This window comes from Balaenoptera musculus, chromosome X (assembly GCF_009873245.2).
Source record: "Balaenoptera musculus isolate JJ_BM4_2016_0621 chromosome X, mBalMus1.pri.v3, whole genome shotgun sequence".
NCBI classification, from domain to species: Eukaryota; Metazoa; Chordata; class Mammalia; order Artiodactyla; family Balaenopteridae; genus Balaenoptera; species Balaenoptera musculus.
In genome coordinates, this window is record NC_045806.1 from 43,655,510 (window position 1) to 43,672,902 (window position 17,393).

At 37.8% G+C, this 17,393-nt stretch overlaps 1 protein-coding gene across 4 annotated transcripts in view; it reads right to left on the bottom strand.

Annotated features, from left to right (window-relative positions):
• SHROOM4 (shroom family member 4) overlaps positions 1-17,393 on the bottom strand; it is a 202,785-nt gene that overhangs the window by 164,417 nt on the left and 20,975 nt on the right. The window contains exons 1-2 of one of the 4 annotated variants that reach the window (XM_036840337.1): positions 5,000-5,081; positions 4,030-4,220 (exon numbers count right to left, since the gene is read on the bottom strand). The exons of the other annotated variants lie outside the window; for them this stretch is intronic. The gene's annotated coding sequence lies outside the window, so the exon portion shown is untranslated. Of the gene's footprint in view, positions 1-4,029; positions 4,221-4,999; positions 5,082-17,393 lie in introns of those variants that run through there. 4 annotated transcript variants of the gene reach the window in all.

Below are 17,393 nucleotides of genomic sequence, written 5' to 3' on the forward strand. Positions count from 1 at the left end.
AACAACAGTAGTAGCTACCATTTATTGAGCAACTATTATGTACCACAGCTTCAAACACACATCATATTTTAACCCTCATAACAATAGCAGGAGGTATGTAATATTGTCCCCCATCTTACGTATGAGGAGTCTGAGGCTCAGAAGGTTTAAAGGACTTCCCAAGGTCACATACCTAGAAGTGACAAAACTAGGATTTGAACTAAGGTTTCCTCTTCACTCTAAATCTCATGCTCTTATTTGCTGTTCTATCATCTCCCTTCTCAAGGGCCATTTCTCCCTTGAAGTGCTCAATGTACCAAAGCCAGATTTTATATTTTTGAGTACTTATGTCAGAGAGACCCCATTAAGAGTATAACTGTTGCCAGCTCAAAGCAAGGTTTCAAGAATATACAGAACCATCAAGGCCTGGTACCAAAAGCCCAGAAAAAGCAGCAATAGCCCAAATTGAAGTCTGGTCCCTAAAATCTCACAAAGGCAAGGAGAGTCCTTGCTTGATTCAAACCTTTGCTTCCTCCATCGATCTATTCCTTCCCTGAGTACCTATCATGTGCCAGGAACTGTGGGAGTGCAAAGATGAACAAGGCAGACTCCTGGCCTTCAGAATTATTTGAGAACATACTTCATGATGAAATGTGACCAATGGCCAAAGGGCCATAGCAGGAAACTTGGAAAGACAGGAAGCAGGTGGCCAAATCCTTCTTTACTATACTTTAAAAGGACAGTAAATACATGGATTCAATTACCCAAAACCATCCAACATTATTGAGCAATGACTATGTACCAGGCCCTGTGCTGTGTGCTGTCATATATCTTACTAGTATTACTATTATTGCTACTACTAAGAAAAATAGCAGCTAACATTTTATTAAGTCCTTACTGGTAGTGGTGGAAACTGGGCTAAGTGCTTTACATACAGCATATATGTTCACAACCACAATTCTATTAACTTGGATTAAGGTAGAGGTTTAATATGAAAACAAAAAGGAACAAATCCAACAAACAAAACCTGTACAGTTGTCCACAGATTCCCCTATTCACCACTAGAAATATAATGGTCATCATAGAGGTAAAATGGTTTGAATATCCAGACAACTCTATAAACACTTTCCATTTGTTCCTTTTTTTTTCTTTTGGCTCGATACAACAGGCATTTATTATCTCTCAGTTTCTGTGGGTAAGAGTCCAAGAAAGGCTTAGCTGGGTCGTTTGTAAGGCTTTAATCAAGGTGTTGGTCAGGGCTAGGGTCTCATCTGAGGCTCAGCTGGGGAAGAATCCACGTCCATGCTCATGTGACTGTTGACAGGATTCAGTTCCTCGTAGGCTTTTGGAGTCTTGCTGCTTGTCAGCTAAAGACTGCCTTCATTTGCTTGCCACATGGCCTCCTTCATAGGTAACTCACATTCACGTCAGCTTGCTTCTTCAAAGCCAGTAGGGGAATAAGGATCCTGTTCCCTTCTTTAGTCCAGATCAGAGGCTCACATACTTAAAGCATTACTATCTAGGGTTCTATATATAGATGTAGTGCTTTATTGTAATACAAGGGATTTTCAGGGAGAATTTCCAGTAATTCATGATTTTTTGTCTCGTGTGCTATTTTTAGTACCTGACTCAAAGGGTGCATGAGATAATAATGATGATATGAAGATTATATGCCCAATAAATGATAGATCTTGCCTTAATATGCTAAGCTTCACAATAACCCTATCATAGAAGTACCCTTGATCTCATTTTACAGGTGAGTAAATGTGGTTCAGAAAGGGTCATCCCACACTATTTCAGTGTGACAAAGCCAAAGTTTAGACCCAGGTCTGACTGACACCAAAGCTCCTTGCACAGCTTCATGAGAGGTACTTCCTTTTTGATAAATGAATTAGGTTTTAGCTAAAAGGAATGACAAGGGCACAATGAACAAGATGGATTAGAAGGGAGAGCATGAGGCAGAACCAAGGAAGAGAGGTGAGAAAAAAAGTGACACTATCAAAGTTGGGCTTTAGGAAAATTAACCTGATGGTGGTGACACCTGTCCCCTGAGGCAATGTTGTCTCTCATTTGAGGTAGAATACAGACAAGAAAGCCTAGTCTACAGAACAAGCTCCCTTTTCTGGTGCAGGACTCCAAGGTACTATCTGAAGGTCACCTGTCTCCTTGAATTCCCAAACTGAGGACTCGCAACCACATTCTTGGAGGTGATATAGGAAGCTAGGACCCCAGTTCCCTGTCACTGCATATTACAAAGTTCACACTGAAGAAGACACCTCAGCCTCCCTACTGTCTCAGAATGGTGTCAGGTAGCAACAGCACCCATTAAAATGTCTAAAATGTGCTATTTTTCACCTGAACCATCTGCATCTAATTTCACAAAAGACCAGCTTGGGACTGGAGAATAGAGCTCCTGCCAAGCAAAATACCAAAGACCATGCACAGCTCCCTCTCTCTACCTAAGCTAAGCTTGCAGGGGTGCTTCTCCCTGTAAGGTCTGTTGCCTCATCCAAGGAAGACTGAAGAATTTCTCTTATACTTTTGCCTATTTCCTAGGATAGCAAAAAAATCAAGGATGACAAGCCCTACCCACCAGGTACCCTACTTATATCCAAAAAGATTTGAAGTACCTTACAATAAAAATTCTTGTATCACAGGACCATAAAATTAAAAGAGGGTTAAAAAAACAGAGGGGGAGATGATTTTATTTAAAAGAAGAAAACCTTTTGTTCATATGTGCTTCAGTTGAAAATTCAAATTTGCTCCAAGCTTCCTAGCAGCCAAGGCATAAAGGCAAACACTATAGGTTCTAAAACTTTGGTCTGATAGAAGGAAACAAGCTAACTTGTCAGGAGGCAAACTATTGGTCGGCCCTGGATTCTACATACGAATTATACAAGGGACAATTGAAAAAAACTCACAAAGGCTGATCTCTTCAACATCATTTTGGCAAAATGTACTTTTGTCATATAATCATTTCTTAAATTGACCCTCACATCTTAAATCACCCTCCCTATGTGAACAATCTTTTTCTTTTTCCTCACTTGCTTCCCAGTACTCTTACTGAGGTACCTGTGAACAAGCAGTGCCAACGCCCCCCTGAAACTGCAGCTTTGGATCTGCTCCAAGTTCTTGGATACTTGGTTGGGATCTCAAAAAATGCTATGCCCAGAGAGCAGAGAAAATACCAGTTTTGGCCTAGAATATGTTTAGGGCTATGTGGTGTCGACTGCCTTAACTAGCAGCCTAGTTCCTTAGAAACAGCTGACACTAGGCTTTGAGTAGGAGAGTCAGTGGTACCTAAGGGCCTCTTTCTACTGCAGCTTATGTGCCTGTTGGACCAGAAGCACAAAAAAAGAAAAAATAAATTAGCACCAAGCAAGCCAGACCAGAGGCAGGCCCAGTTTGTATTAAAGATCATACTCAGGAGAAAAGAATTCTAGGTGTGAATACAGAGAGTGGGGCCAGGGGAGGGGGTGTTAACCAGCAGACAGTTCAGTTTTTAGGAACAGTGCCAGAGCAAGGACTCCAAAGCTGGAAAAAAATGTTTGGCTTTAATCATGGGAAACCTCCCAACCCCCACCCCAACTGACCTGGAGATGGGGCAAGTTTGAAGCAAGTAAAGAGAAATAAATGGCATGCTGACAAGGGAAGGTAAAAGGGAGGCTGAAGAAACAGAGTCTGGGAAGCAAAATCCTGAATAGCTAGTTAAAAGGACATTTTTACTTACGTTATGAGACCAACAGCTGACAAGTAAGAGGAGATACTGTTAGGAGGCAAAGTCTCATCGAGGTGTGAGATGTGAGGGAAGTGGTCCTAGTCCAGGCTAAGAGAAGAGGTGGAGGGTGTGGTGTCGCAAAAGCCAGGCAGAAATTCCAATAAGAAATGAAAAGAATAGAATTTGCACTCAACCACTGACTAAACACAATCATTATTACTCAATTTAATTGTCCTGCCAACAATCCTGTGACCTAAGAAGTATTGCCCTCTGACAGATGAGGAAAATGAGACACAGGGAGTTGCTTCACAGAAATTACTCAGGGTAATTACCTGGCTAGGAAAGAGAACTTCCAGGCTTTGAACCCAGATGTCTGTGGCTCCACAACTTGTAGTCTTTCAACACATCCCCCTGAACAGTGCCAGTTCTGCACAGCTAAGGAACCAAGGCCCCAACATCAGTGGTGGCAGGGGGTGGGGGGGAGCAGCAACTTCACCTTGGCCGTCTAAGAAAAGCTTCTTTCCTGAAGTAGGACCAATCAAAACTAGATTTCTAGGCTTCTTTAAGTTCCTACCTATTTTATTCTTTCTAAATATAACTATAAATATAGATGTGTGTGTGTGTGTATATATAGTTATATTTAGAGAGAACAGAATAGGTAGGAATATATGTATGCATACACACATACATATATATATATAAAATGACATATATATTTTAACCTTTTATTTAAATAATATCAATATATATTTTTATATTATGTTATAGTATATATTAATAATAATAATACTAGGTAGTACTTATTACCTAGTAATAAGCATTACTTTGTGCCAGATACAGGACTAAGCACTTCGTGGCTTAGATCGTTTCCTCACATCAGAAAATCTGCATATAAATCTTATTATTATCCACAATCCACAGATGCAAAATTAGGCTTGGAGAGGTTCAATAACTTGTCTGAGGTTACACAAGGAATAAATGACAGAATTTCAGTTCAACTCAGCCTCCAGATCCATACGACACTGCCTTCCTAACTCTTCCATATAGATACCTCAGAAAATAGAGATGAGCAAAAAAAAGAAAACAAAATCACCCATAACAGCATAAACATATCTGCTTTTCTCTACAGACTTTCAAGCTACATACCCCGGTGTTTTGATTTGATCTGTTCCTTAATTATCCCACATGTGTCTGTCCCCAAAGAGCTGATAAGCCCCTTGCAGGCAGGAGTTAGGCCTTCTATTTTGCTTCTCCCCACTGTCTCACTCCAGCCCCAGCACAGAGCCCAATGGGTAGTCATACCTGTTGCCGATGGACCACCATGAGGAGAGTCAAGCTCAATGATGATACCAGAATGCAGCAGAATTTTCCAAGACATGATTTCATGAATCTGGCAGCCCAGCAAGAGCTCACTATGTCATCTGAGACAATGAGAGATGCTTGGGTAACCTCCTCAAGCACTAGGCTGACCCAATCTTTTATCAAGCATTAAGTCAGCCAGTTGTAAATCAGTAGAAAACTTCTTAAAGAGTTGATTCGTCTTTAAGTAAATTATCAGATGCTTGGACTAAGATGTATGTACAAAGATATTCTCCACAATGTTACTTATAATAGCAAAAAACCTGGAAACGTAAATGGCCAATTACATGGAAGTAGTCAATTAAATTATAATGCACCCATATGGGGCTATTATTATGCAGTGATCTAAAAGTAAGTTTTAAAAAATTCCTAATGACAAGGAAAAAGAGCCATAATAAGTGGAAGAATTTGAGGGAAGGATACAGAAAATATAGCCATGTAGTATGATCTCAAATATATATTACTTTTATAATCAAAATATATTACTCTTAATGAGAAAAAAAATCAGTTTATAAAAACAAGATGAATAATTGTGACCCTTTCCACAGTGTCTTTTCTCTTGCAATTAGCTTTGCCTTTTCTCAGACATGGTTTAAGTTGCTGCTACATTATCTCAGTTTCATTTGTAAAATAGGGGTGAAAGTAGCTACTAATCTCCCATAGTTGCTGTATTGATGAAATGAGATAATGGATGTGAAAGTGATTTTTCAAACAGAGTACTATTCACTTCTAAGTTATTACTGAGGAGATCCTAAGTGTGCTAAATTTTTGGTGGTTTGCAGAAATCAATCTCTCTTGGAGCCAGTCTCTCTTGGGGCCAATCTCTGTCTCTTCCTGCCCATTTCCACTGCCATAATCACACTCCAGGCATTTACCCTCTCATTGCCTGAATTTCCACACTAGTCTCCTAGCTGGACCTCCTCCAGACTCTGGCCCCCACTACCCACCCTCCACAAAGCACCAAGAATCACCTTTATGACCATATTAATCCTTTGCTCAGACTCCCACAGACTCCCAAGTACTCTTCACATACCACACCAATTTTTAAATCAATTCTTCTACAGCATTCTCCAACTATCACCTTAGTCCCCATATAATCAGCTTAAAAGTCTTCAACATGTCTTTGCTTAACTAGAAAGCACCATATTACATAGTAGACCCTCGATGTGGCATACCCTTCTACTCTAAGTGTGGCCTCACCTCGGAGTTTTCAGACAGGTAGAACCTCTGGCTGCAGCCAGACCTATCGAATCAAAGTCTGCATTTAAGAGTATCCAAGTGATTTGCATGCACAGTAATGTTTGAAATGCACTGGCCTAGGAGGCCCTAAAGTTGTCAAGGTAAAGCGAAGCATTGACAGCTGTAATTAATTGACAGATTTATTAACTCTTTCCAAGCTGTCCTTATTGCTTCTCTCGTGTGTTTGTCCATCTCCTTTTTTGGATGGTAAGACTGTTTAAAAAGTTGTAACTTACATAACCTATATGGGAAAAGAATCTGCAAAAGAATGAATATATGTATATGTATAACTGAATCACTTTGCTATACACCTGAAACTAATACAACATTGTAAATCAACTATACTCCAATAAAATTTTTTAAAAAGCAAAGTGGAATTGAACGGTAATGTTTTCTATTCTTCAATTAAATTAATTTTGACAGAGGACAAACTATATTTAATTTTTCTAGAAAAAAATCTTCTCAGCAAAAAAAAAAAGTAACTTACACTTTTCTCTTCCTTTGTCCCAACTCCTATCATCCAGGAGGCTCTCAGTAACTGATCATCAACTCAAAATAGCTTTAAAGGCCATATTTAAAAGTAATCATGATCAAATTTATTTAATATGGCACAGTAGTTAAGAACATGGAATCTGGAGTTGCCAGCCTGAGATCAAAAACCTGGCTCCACTACTTTCCAGCTGAGTGACCTTGGGCACTTAACCTCTATGTGCCTCAATTTACTCATCTGTGAAATGGAGATATTAATACATATTCAAAAGATTGTTGTGAGAATTAAATGAGTGAAGCAATGGGAAGCTCTTAAACACCATCTGCCACAGTTACCACTATATAAGTTTTAGGTATTACAAATGTTGCCTTAGAAGAGCATTATGATAACTATTTCAAAATTTAGGCCATTAACGATCATAACTACAGAATTATTTCCAAGATGGAGTGTGTGCTGGGAATTTAGCACGGATAGTCATTCTGAATTCTCACAACTCTTCAATGAGATTGACAGTCGTCTTATTTTACAGAAGACAGAGTTTACACAGCTAAACTTGAATTCAAGCCTGAAGGACTTCAGAGTCCATGTTCTCTAACGTGTATAAACAGGGGGCTTTAAAGGCAATAGAGAAAAGAAATAGCTTATGGTTTTAAGAATAATAAAGAATGAGGTAAAAGTTGATGGCTTGACTATTGGGAGTACCCAGATTTTGGAAAAGCAAGATCTAACTTTGTAAGAGCTCACAAGCTCACTGATACGAATAATTAAAATAGTATTGTGGATATTGCACTCAGTGAGCTAAACATGAAGCAAACAGTTTGTGGAGGGTAAGCCAAAGGCAACCATCTGTGGCTCTGGGATTTCTCCCTCAGTATTCCAGGCCAAGAAATGGATAATGGAAACTTGTCTGTATCCCCAGCTACCTGGATTGTCCCTGGACAGGAATTAGGTGCAGATATTTCTATGTGGCAGTCAGAGAACATGAAACACACAGGAAGGAGAGGCCCACAATGGCCTGCAACACTCCTGTCCTGGACATTGCTACCTCTGGTTCTTCTTTCCTGTCCTAGAGATTCACCTGGTCACCATCATCACCACCACCACTACTTAAGGCAAACCGCCACACTGTTCTTAAGAGAAGTCAGAGGGAGATAATGCCTGGGATTAGAGCCAAAACTAGGAAAGCAGTATAATGCTCCCGTTCTGCTGAAAAAACTGGAAGGGGGATGGGGCAAGTGAGGGCCTTTGGGAGTCCTCCAAACTCATAGCAAGCAGTGGCAGCATCTTGTGAAGGGAAAAGGCCCAGGGGCCAGAGGCATAGTGAGCTCCCAGTATGGTGTTTGGCATATGGGCGAGGACCTCTTTGTATGGCTGTTCAGTAATAAATCCCTTGGGCAAGGAAGTATGCAAAAGAGTACTGAGTCAGCCCTGTGTATACCAAGGGCAGGAAAACAGACACAGAATTCTCTGTGCATACAGGTAAGAGAATTTTAGCCACCTAAATTAATAAGATAGTTTTAAAAAGTCAACCAAAAAGTAGGCAGAGGTCATGGGGTCTAGAATCAACAATATGGTATTCCAGGCAAAGGGAAAGAAAGTGAGGAAGAAGAAACAAAGATTGCATTGCAACCTCAAAGGATGCTGCAGCTGAAAGTGAGTCCGTGAGAGCAGTGATAAGATCTTATTGGAAAACTCAATTTTAAAGAGTTAGAAAGACAAGAAAAAATGAGTCCTATCTGAAAAGGACACTATGAAAAGCGCTATTAATGAAATCACATAGCATCCAAGCACTGTATAAGGTCCCCAAGCTAAGGGAATAAATCGGAACCTGGGCTCCACTTGGTAAGCCTGGTGCTCTACACAGGGCTGAATGCCCCCTGAAGAAAGGAGGACCTTTTTGTAATTGGCATAAAAGCACCATACGGGCTAGTGGCAACTCAGGAGTCTGTGTCCTCAGAGGGTTTCATATTAATAAAAACCATGACTATAGAGACAAATATTAAAGTGTTGACCCCAAATAGATCCAGCTATTTCATCTCTAACTCACTTGATCTCTTTTCAAGAACATATAGCTGGATATTATAAGAGTTTTATTTGATTGCCTGCAAAGCTAAAACTCCCAACAGAGTTAAGATTCAAATGGGTAGTTTAAAAAAATTTTTAATCTGAGAATAAACCATCATCATCACCATTATAAATAATTTATTAAGCCCCATATCACACTCACAAAGGGAAAACAAAGGTTAGGATAAGAATTCTTGAGGCTGACAGGGTCCTTAGTTTAAATCTTCACTACAGATAGGGGAAATGAGGCCTAAAGAATGGTAGTTACTTGCTCAAGGTAACAGACCACGTAAGTAACAATTTCAACTGTGGACTGTAGGGTATTTTGCTTGACATGAACTAAAAATCTGGTGAGGGTGGAGTGGGACAGGGTAAAGTTCCCTGAAGTCAGGGACCATACATGTTTTCCATTTCTAATTCTATACTTGAGATGAATAATCATCTCAAATAGTCACTTTGCTAAACCACAAACAAACAACCCCCCTCCCCCCCAAAAAAACAACACAGAACAAAACAAACAGGCAAAGAAGGAAATTACCTAAGTTTCAGAAATGGGACCTTACACATAAGAGATGCCAAACTTTGGTTTACTGAATGCATAGGCAGTTTTGGGGAAAATAAGTTAGAAGACAGATGGGGCCTACCTACGTATATGCAGAATCACTGGGGGCAACTCAAACAGCCAGGATACTAGGATTTCTCTCATCCTCCCCACAGTAAAGTTTCAAATTGAACTTATGCCTGGGCACAATCCTCCTTCCCTTATCCCCACCTACCCCCACCCCACCCATCCCTCCAACTATTACAGTTAATTTGAAATCACTGGGGTATATTCTCTTTAGTGCAAGGCTCATCAAACTATATCGAGTTAAGCTGCAAATTTTCCCTCATTCTACATCTTTAGGTTCTAATTTAGACTAGGATGGTAATAGGAGGTTAACATGAAAGGACAATCTGGTATAGGCACCTTATCTCCATTTTTCTAATCCAAAACTCTTATTTTGCTCCACACAGGTCATGTAAATAGAGCTGAAGCCCACTGTAGGTTAAAGGGGAGCAGGTAGAATTGGCAGGCAGCTCTATTCATATATTTCCAGTGAGTGCTCTTGGTTAGAGGGACAGAGATGGGAGTGCAATGAGTGGGGGTGGTTGGACACTTCCAAAGAGGCTTTTGTCTGACACCCTGGCTACTTATACTTGTATGCCGAGAGACCAAGAGACCTCCCAGCTACTCCAGATAACAGTCTCAAAAGGGACAAGTATAAGGTAATTAATGCTTTTTATGTTTTTGTGGGGGTTTTTTTGTAGTATAGGTTCTGCCTCTGGGAATATGGGCTCCAAGCTATCAGCTCTAAATAAGAAAAGAAATCTGGAAAGCACTGTAGACTGTTTAATGAAGACACCAGCCTAATTTGTTCTTTCAACCAAAATAAGTATTGGTCTACGCATGTCAGGAATAGAAAAAAAAATGAGATGTTCCTTTCCCTCACTCCCTCACCTCACCCTGCCCTCAATTCCTTCCTTCATGGTTTGCCCTCATCTGGGATACTGTGTGCAGGTCTGGTCATCACATCTCAGGGACAATACCATCAAGCTGGAGAAGGTCCAGGAAAAGGCTTAAAATGGTAAATTTATAGCCAATAAAACAAAGTCCAACTTCATCAATTAGTATACTTAGAAAACATATACCCTCCAAAGTTTAGAACAGCCTAATACAATGTTTTTTTTACATTTGGATAAATTCATTGACAGATATTGAAAAAGGAAATTAATGTTTGGAGAATATCACTTACTATAGATGTTGACTAGGAGGAGGGCCCAAAGATGAAGATTTAAGGGTTATATATTCTGCCAGGCCCTGCACTAGTAACATTACCTATGTTATCTCATTTAATCCTCACAATAACCCTATGAGTAGGTACTATTAGATCTCCATATTAGTGATGAGGAAACCGAGGTTTAAGAGAAGTTACATAACACATCTAACTCGCACACTGCTGGTTAAAACCAGGTTTCGATATGGATAGGAAAGGAAGTGAAATCATCTTTATGTAGAGATGATGTAGAAAATTCTAAGGAATCTACAAAAGGGCTATTAAAACTAACAAGAGATTAGTACGGTTACGACACAAAATCAATATACATAAATCAGTCACATTTCTATTACTAGCAATCAAGAATCAGAAAGTAAAATTTTAAAATACTAACCATTTATAATAGCATCAAAAATATGAAATACTCAGGGATAATTTTGACAAAAGATATCCAAGAGCTGTAGATTGAAACTACAAAACACGGCTGAAATAAATTAAAGAACATTTAAATAGAGAGATATACCCTGTTCCTACATTGGAAAAGTCAGTATTGTTAAGGTGTTAATTCTCCCCAAATTTATCTACAGATACAGTGTAATCCCAATCAAAATCCCAGCAGGCTTTTAAAATAGAAATTGACAAGTTGATTCTAAACTTTATATGGAAATTCAAACAACTGGGAATAGCCAAAACACTTCTGAAAAAGAACAAATTTGGAGGGTTTACACTATTTGAATACAAGACATTATAAAGATACATTAATCAAAACAATGTAGTTTTGGCATAAAGATAAACATATAGGTCAAAGGTACATACTACAGTGTCCATGTGTATAGAGTCAATTGATTTTTGACAAAGGTACCAAAGCAATTAAATAGAAGAAGGATAATCTTTTCAACAAATGTTGCTGGAACAACTGGATGTTCACATGCAAAACAAACAAAAACAAAAAGCAAACCAAAAAACCCTCAGCTATTATCTCACACAACTTACAAAAATTAACCCCAAATGGATCCTAGACCCAAGTGCAAGAGCTAAAACTATATAACTTCTAAAAGAAAATATAGGAGAGAAATCATAGTTACCTTGGGTAAGGCAAAGACTTCTTAGGACACAAAAAGCTGAAATTATAAAATGTTTAAAAATATTTAAATGGACTTTATCAAAATTAAAACATTTTACTTTTCTTTTTTAATATTTAGATGATTTAATAGACATTTCTTCAAAGAAGATATACAAATGGCCAATAAGCACATGAAAATATGCTGCTCAATATCATTAGTCATTAAGGGAAATGCAAATCAGAACCAGAATGAGATATAACTTCACACCCACTAGGATGGAGAGAGAGAGATCTAGACAGAGATGGAGATAGAGACACAGACATTTAAAAAAAAAAAAAACCTTTTACTTTTCGAATGACACTGTTAAGAAATGGATAGGCAAGCCATAGACTGGGAGAAAATATTTGCAAATCACATATACCCAACGAAGGACTTGTACCTAGAATATAAAGAACTCTTACAACTCAATATCAGAAGAGAAAAACTAATAAAAATAGGCAAAATATTTAAATAGACACTTCACCAAAGAAGATATGCATATGGCAAATAAGCACATAAAAAGATGCTTAACATCACTAATCATTATAAAAACATAAACTAAAACTACAAAGAAATACCAATGCATACCTTCTAGAATGGCTAAATTTTTAAAAATGACCATAATAAGTATTGGTATGGACTGGAATTCTCTTACACTACTGGTGTAAGATATTTACAACCATGTTGGAAAATAATTTGGCAGCTTTTAAAAATGATAAAGGTACACCTACCATATGACACAGTCATTCTACTTGTAGATTTAACCAAGACAAATGAAAGTATATGTTTACACAAAGACTTACACATGAATGATCATAGCAGCTTTATTCATTATAGCCAGAAACAAGCCAAATGTTCAACAACAAGCGAATGGATAAGCAAACTGTGGTATATTCATGCAATGGAGTATTACTCAGCAATAAAAAGGAATAAACTGTTGATACATGCAAGAACATGGAAAAATGTAAAAATATTTATACTGAGTGAAAGAAGGAGGACAAAAAATATATACTAAATGATTCTATTGATATAAAATTCTAGAAAATGCAAACTAATCTATAGTGATAGAAAGTAGTTATCTGGGAGTCATGGAGGTGGATTATGAAGGGGTACAAAGAAACATTTGGGGATGAATCATATGTTTATTACCTTTATTATGGTGATAGTTTCATGGGCATTGTCAAAATTCATCAAATTGTATAGGCATTTATACATGTATAATTTCTTATACATCAATTATAGTTCGATAAATGTGTAAAATATAAAATCAAGTCAAATTTGCCTCAACGCAATAGTTAACATACTTGTAAAATAGGGACTGATTTCCCAAACAAATAAAAATAAGTATGCTTATTTTGTAGCCAAACTTTACACAGTATATATAGTTCATTCTGGAAAAGGAGACTAAATAATGACTCCCAGACCCTTCTAATCCAGAAGAATTGTTAGTCAAAAAAAATAAGGGGTCATGAAGGCTGCACACTAATATATACTGCAATAACTAGTATCTCCCTCCTATAGAACAGATTTCAGGTGTTAGTTGAAAGAAAAGAAAAAAAGAGGGGTTATTAACTTTGGCTTTACTGGATGATGAAATTAAGACTGGGCTACTTGCTAATAAGTTCTTCAATAGTTAAAAACTAGTATTGGTTGTTTTTTAAAAATATTCATTTAGGAAGACATAACCATAATTCAAGAAAGTAGAAGAAGAAAAAAAGAAGATGTGTGGTTCCTATATGGTTCAGTAATAATCACAACCAGTCTATGACTCCCTTAAACAGTCTGTTGAAAAATATGAAGGGAGAAGAAAAGGGGGCCCCATGAAAGGTGTACAGGGATAGGGTGGGGATTGACAAAGATATTATGGGGCCAGAGAGAGATATCAAGAGCATGTTTTTAACTTTGCAAAACCAACGTAGAGACCCTTAGGTTAGGTGGCTTATACTCATGTAAAATACTAGCCAATCCATCAACAGATTTTTTTGAAGTGCCCACTAGTGATTTATAGTTAATGCTTAGTGAACTGGAACACTGCAACTGGAACTACTTAAATTTTTCTGACTTCTGAAATGTAATTAAATTGGTACACACAGGGAATTAGCAAAAGTATCCTGATCCTTTAGAGACCAATGTGTTACCCATTTAATTAGTCTGTCCGTCTGGGTAGTAAATCATGTTCTTGTCTAACATGCTAGATAAGCATATCTCACTCAAGCAGAGAACTCAGAAACTTCAGATGGAAATCATTTACAAAATACAAATGGGAAATCACAATAACTACCAAAGGAAGGGAGGAAATAGAGAAGAGGGAAGACAGAAGAGAGGAGGGGAGGGGAAGGAGGAAGTTCTGTAGAAAGTAGCATTTTAAAGGGGCTTTATTAGCACAGAAAACATGGAAACTTTCTATTCCAAAAAGAATCACCCCCTCAACCACTCTACCACCACCACCACCACCATTCTCTCCCTCTTCCTCTCTATCTCTATTTTTTACACACACACTCTCTCTCACACACACACTAAATTTTACAAGTTCAAGTGGTGAAGTATCTATCCATACATCTATGTGAAAAATCAAAATTCATATCAGTTTCTAGATAGCATAGCAATAAATGTTAAGGGTAAGGGAGAGAGAAGATGAGAAAGAGTATATATTAAGCTAAAAGCTTATCCTCTAAGATCAGGAACATGACAAGGTTCCTCACTCTCAAGACTTCTACCCAACATAGAACTGGAAATCCTAGCCAGAGCAACTGGGAAAGAAAAATAAACACAAGGCATCCAAGTTGGACGGGAAAAAGTAAGACTGTCTCTGTTTGCAGATGACCTGATGTTATATACAGAAAATCCTAAAGACTGTACCAAAACACTGTGAGAACTGAAAAACAAATTCAGTAAAGCTGCAAGAAACAAAATCAACATACAAAAATCAGTTGTGTTTCTATACATTAACAATGAACTATCTAAAAAAAGGAATTAAGGCCAACAAACACATGAAAGAATGCTCAATATCATTAATCATTAGAGAAATGCAAATCAAAACTACAATGAGATATCATCTCACACTGGTCAGAATGGCCATCATCAAAAAATCTACAAACAGGGCTTCCCTGGTGGCGCAGTGGTTGAGAATCTGCCTGCCAATGCAGGGGACACGGGTTCAAGCCCTGGTCTGGGAAGATCCCACATGCCGCGGAGCAACTAGGCCCGTGAGCCACAATTACTGAGCCTGCGCGTCTGGAGCCTGTGCTCCGCAACAAGAGAGGCCGCGACAGTGAGAGGCCCGCGCACCGCGATGAAGAGTGGCCCCCACTTGCCGCAACTAGAGAAAGCCCTCGCACGGAAACGAAGACCCAACACAGCCATAAATAAATAAATAAATAAAATTTTAAAAAAAAATCTACAAACAATAAATGCTGGAGAGGGTGTGGAGAAAAGGGAACCCTCTTGCACTGTTGGTGGGAATGTAAATTGATACAGCCACTATGGAGAACAGTATGGAGGTTCCTTAAAAAACTAAAAATAGAACTACTACATGACCCAGCAATCCCACTACTGGGCATATACCCTGGGAAAACCATAATTCAAAAAGAGTCATGTACCACAATGTTCATTGCAGCTCTATTTACAATAGCCAGGACATGGAAGCAACCTAAGTGTCCATCAACAGATGAATGGATAAAGAAGATGTGGCACATATATACAATGGAATATTACTCAGCCATAAAAAGAAATGAAATTGAGTTATTTGTGGTGAGGTGGATGGACCTAGAGTCTGTCACACACAGTGAAGTAAGTCAGAAGGAGAAAAACAAATACCGTATGCTAACACACATATATGGAATATAAAAAAAAAAAGTTCTGAAGAACCTAGGGGCAAGACAGGAATAAAGACACAGACCTACTAGAGAATGGACTTGAGGATACGGGGAGGGGGAAGGGTAAGCTGGGATAAAGTGAGAGAGTGGCATGGACATATATACACTACCAAATGTAAAATAGATAGCTAGTGGGAAGCAGCCGCATAGCACAGGGAGATCAGCTCAGTGCTTTGTGACCACCTAGAGGGGTGGGATAGGGAGGGTAGGAGGGAGGGAGACGCAAGAGGGAAGAGATATGGGGACATATGTATATGTATAACTGATTCACTTTGTTATAAAGCAGAAACTAACACACCATTGTAAAGCAATTATACTCCAATAAAGATGTTAAAAAAAAGAAATTAAGAAAGCAATCCCATTTACAATAGCATCAAAAAGAATAAATTTAACCAAGGAAGTGAAAGACCTATGCACTGAAAACCATAAAATAAATTGAAGACACAAATGGAGAAAAGAGAACCCTCCTATACTGTTGGTGGAAATATAAATTGTAAAGCCACTATGGAAAACAGTATGGAGGGTCCTTTAAAAACTAAAAATAGAGTTACCATATGATCCAGCAATCCCACTCCTGGGTATATATCCAGAAAAGACAAAAACTCTAATTCAAAAAGATACATGCACCTCAATGTTCATAGCAGCACCATTTATAATAGTCACGACATGGAAGCAACCCAAGTTCCCATCAACAGATGAATGGATAAAGAAGATGTGAGATATATATATACACACATATATATGTATATAAAATGGAATATTACTCGGCCATAAAAAAGAATGAAATCTTGCTATTTGCAGCAACACGGATGAACCTAGAGAGTATCATACTAAGTGAAATAAGTCAGAGAAAGACAAATATCATATGATATCACTTATATGTGGAATCTAAAAAATAATACAAATGAACTTATTTACAAAACAGAAACAGACTCACAGACATAGAAAACAAACTTATGGTTACAAAAGGGAAAAGGGGAGGAGGGATAAATTAGGAGTATGTGATTAACAGATACACACTACTATATATAAAATAGGTAAACAACAAGGATTTATTGTATAGCACAGGGAACTATATTCAATATCTTGTAATAATGTATAATGGAAAATAATCTGAAAAAGAAATTTATATATATACACACATTATAAACAATCACTTTGCTATACACGTGAAACTAACGCAATAGTGTAAATCAGCTATGCTTCAATTTTTTTTAAGAAAAAAAGGAATAACTAAGCTGAATATCCAAGAACAAAATAAAAAACAAAATTGAAGACACAAACAGAAAGATATACCATGTTCTTGGATTGTAAGAATTAATATTGATAAAACATTTATACTACCCAAAGCAATCTACAAATTGAATGCAACTCCTATCAAAATTCCAGTGGCATCTTTCACAGAAATAGAAAAAAAAATCCTAAAATTCATATGGAACTACAAAAGACACTAAATAACAAAGCAATCTTGAGAAAGAAAAACAAAAGTGGAGGTATTGCACTTCCTGATTTCAAACTATATTACAGAGCTATAGTAGTCCAAACAGTATGATGCTGGCATAAAAACACAGACCAATAGAATAAAAATAGAGAGCCCAGAAAAATCCAAGCACATGCAGTCAACTAATCTTTGACAAGGGTGCCAAGAACACACAACAGGGAAAGGATAGCCTCTTCGATAAATGCTGTTGGGAAAATTGAATATCCACATGCAAAAGAATGAAACTGAACACTTATCTTATACCACTCACA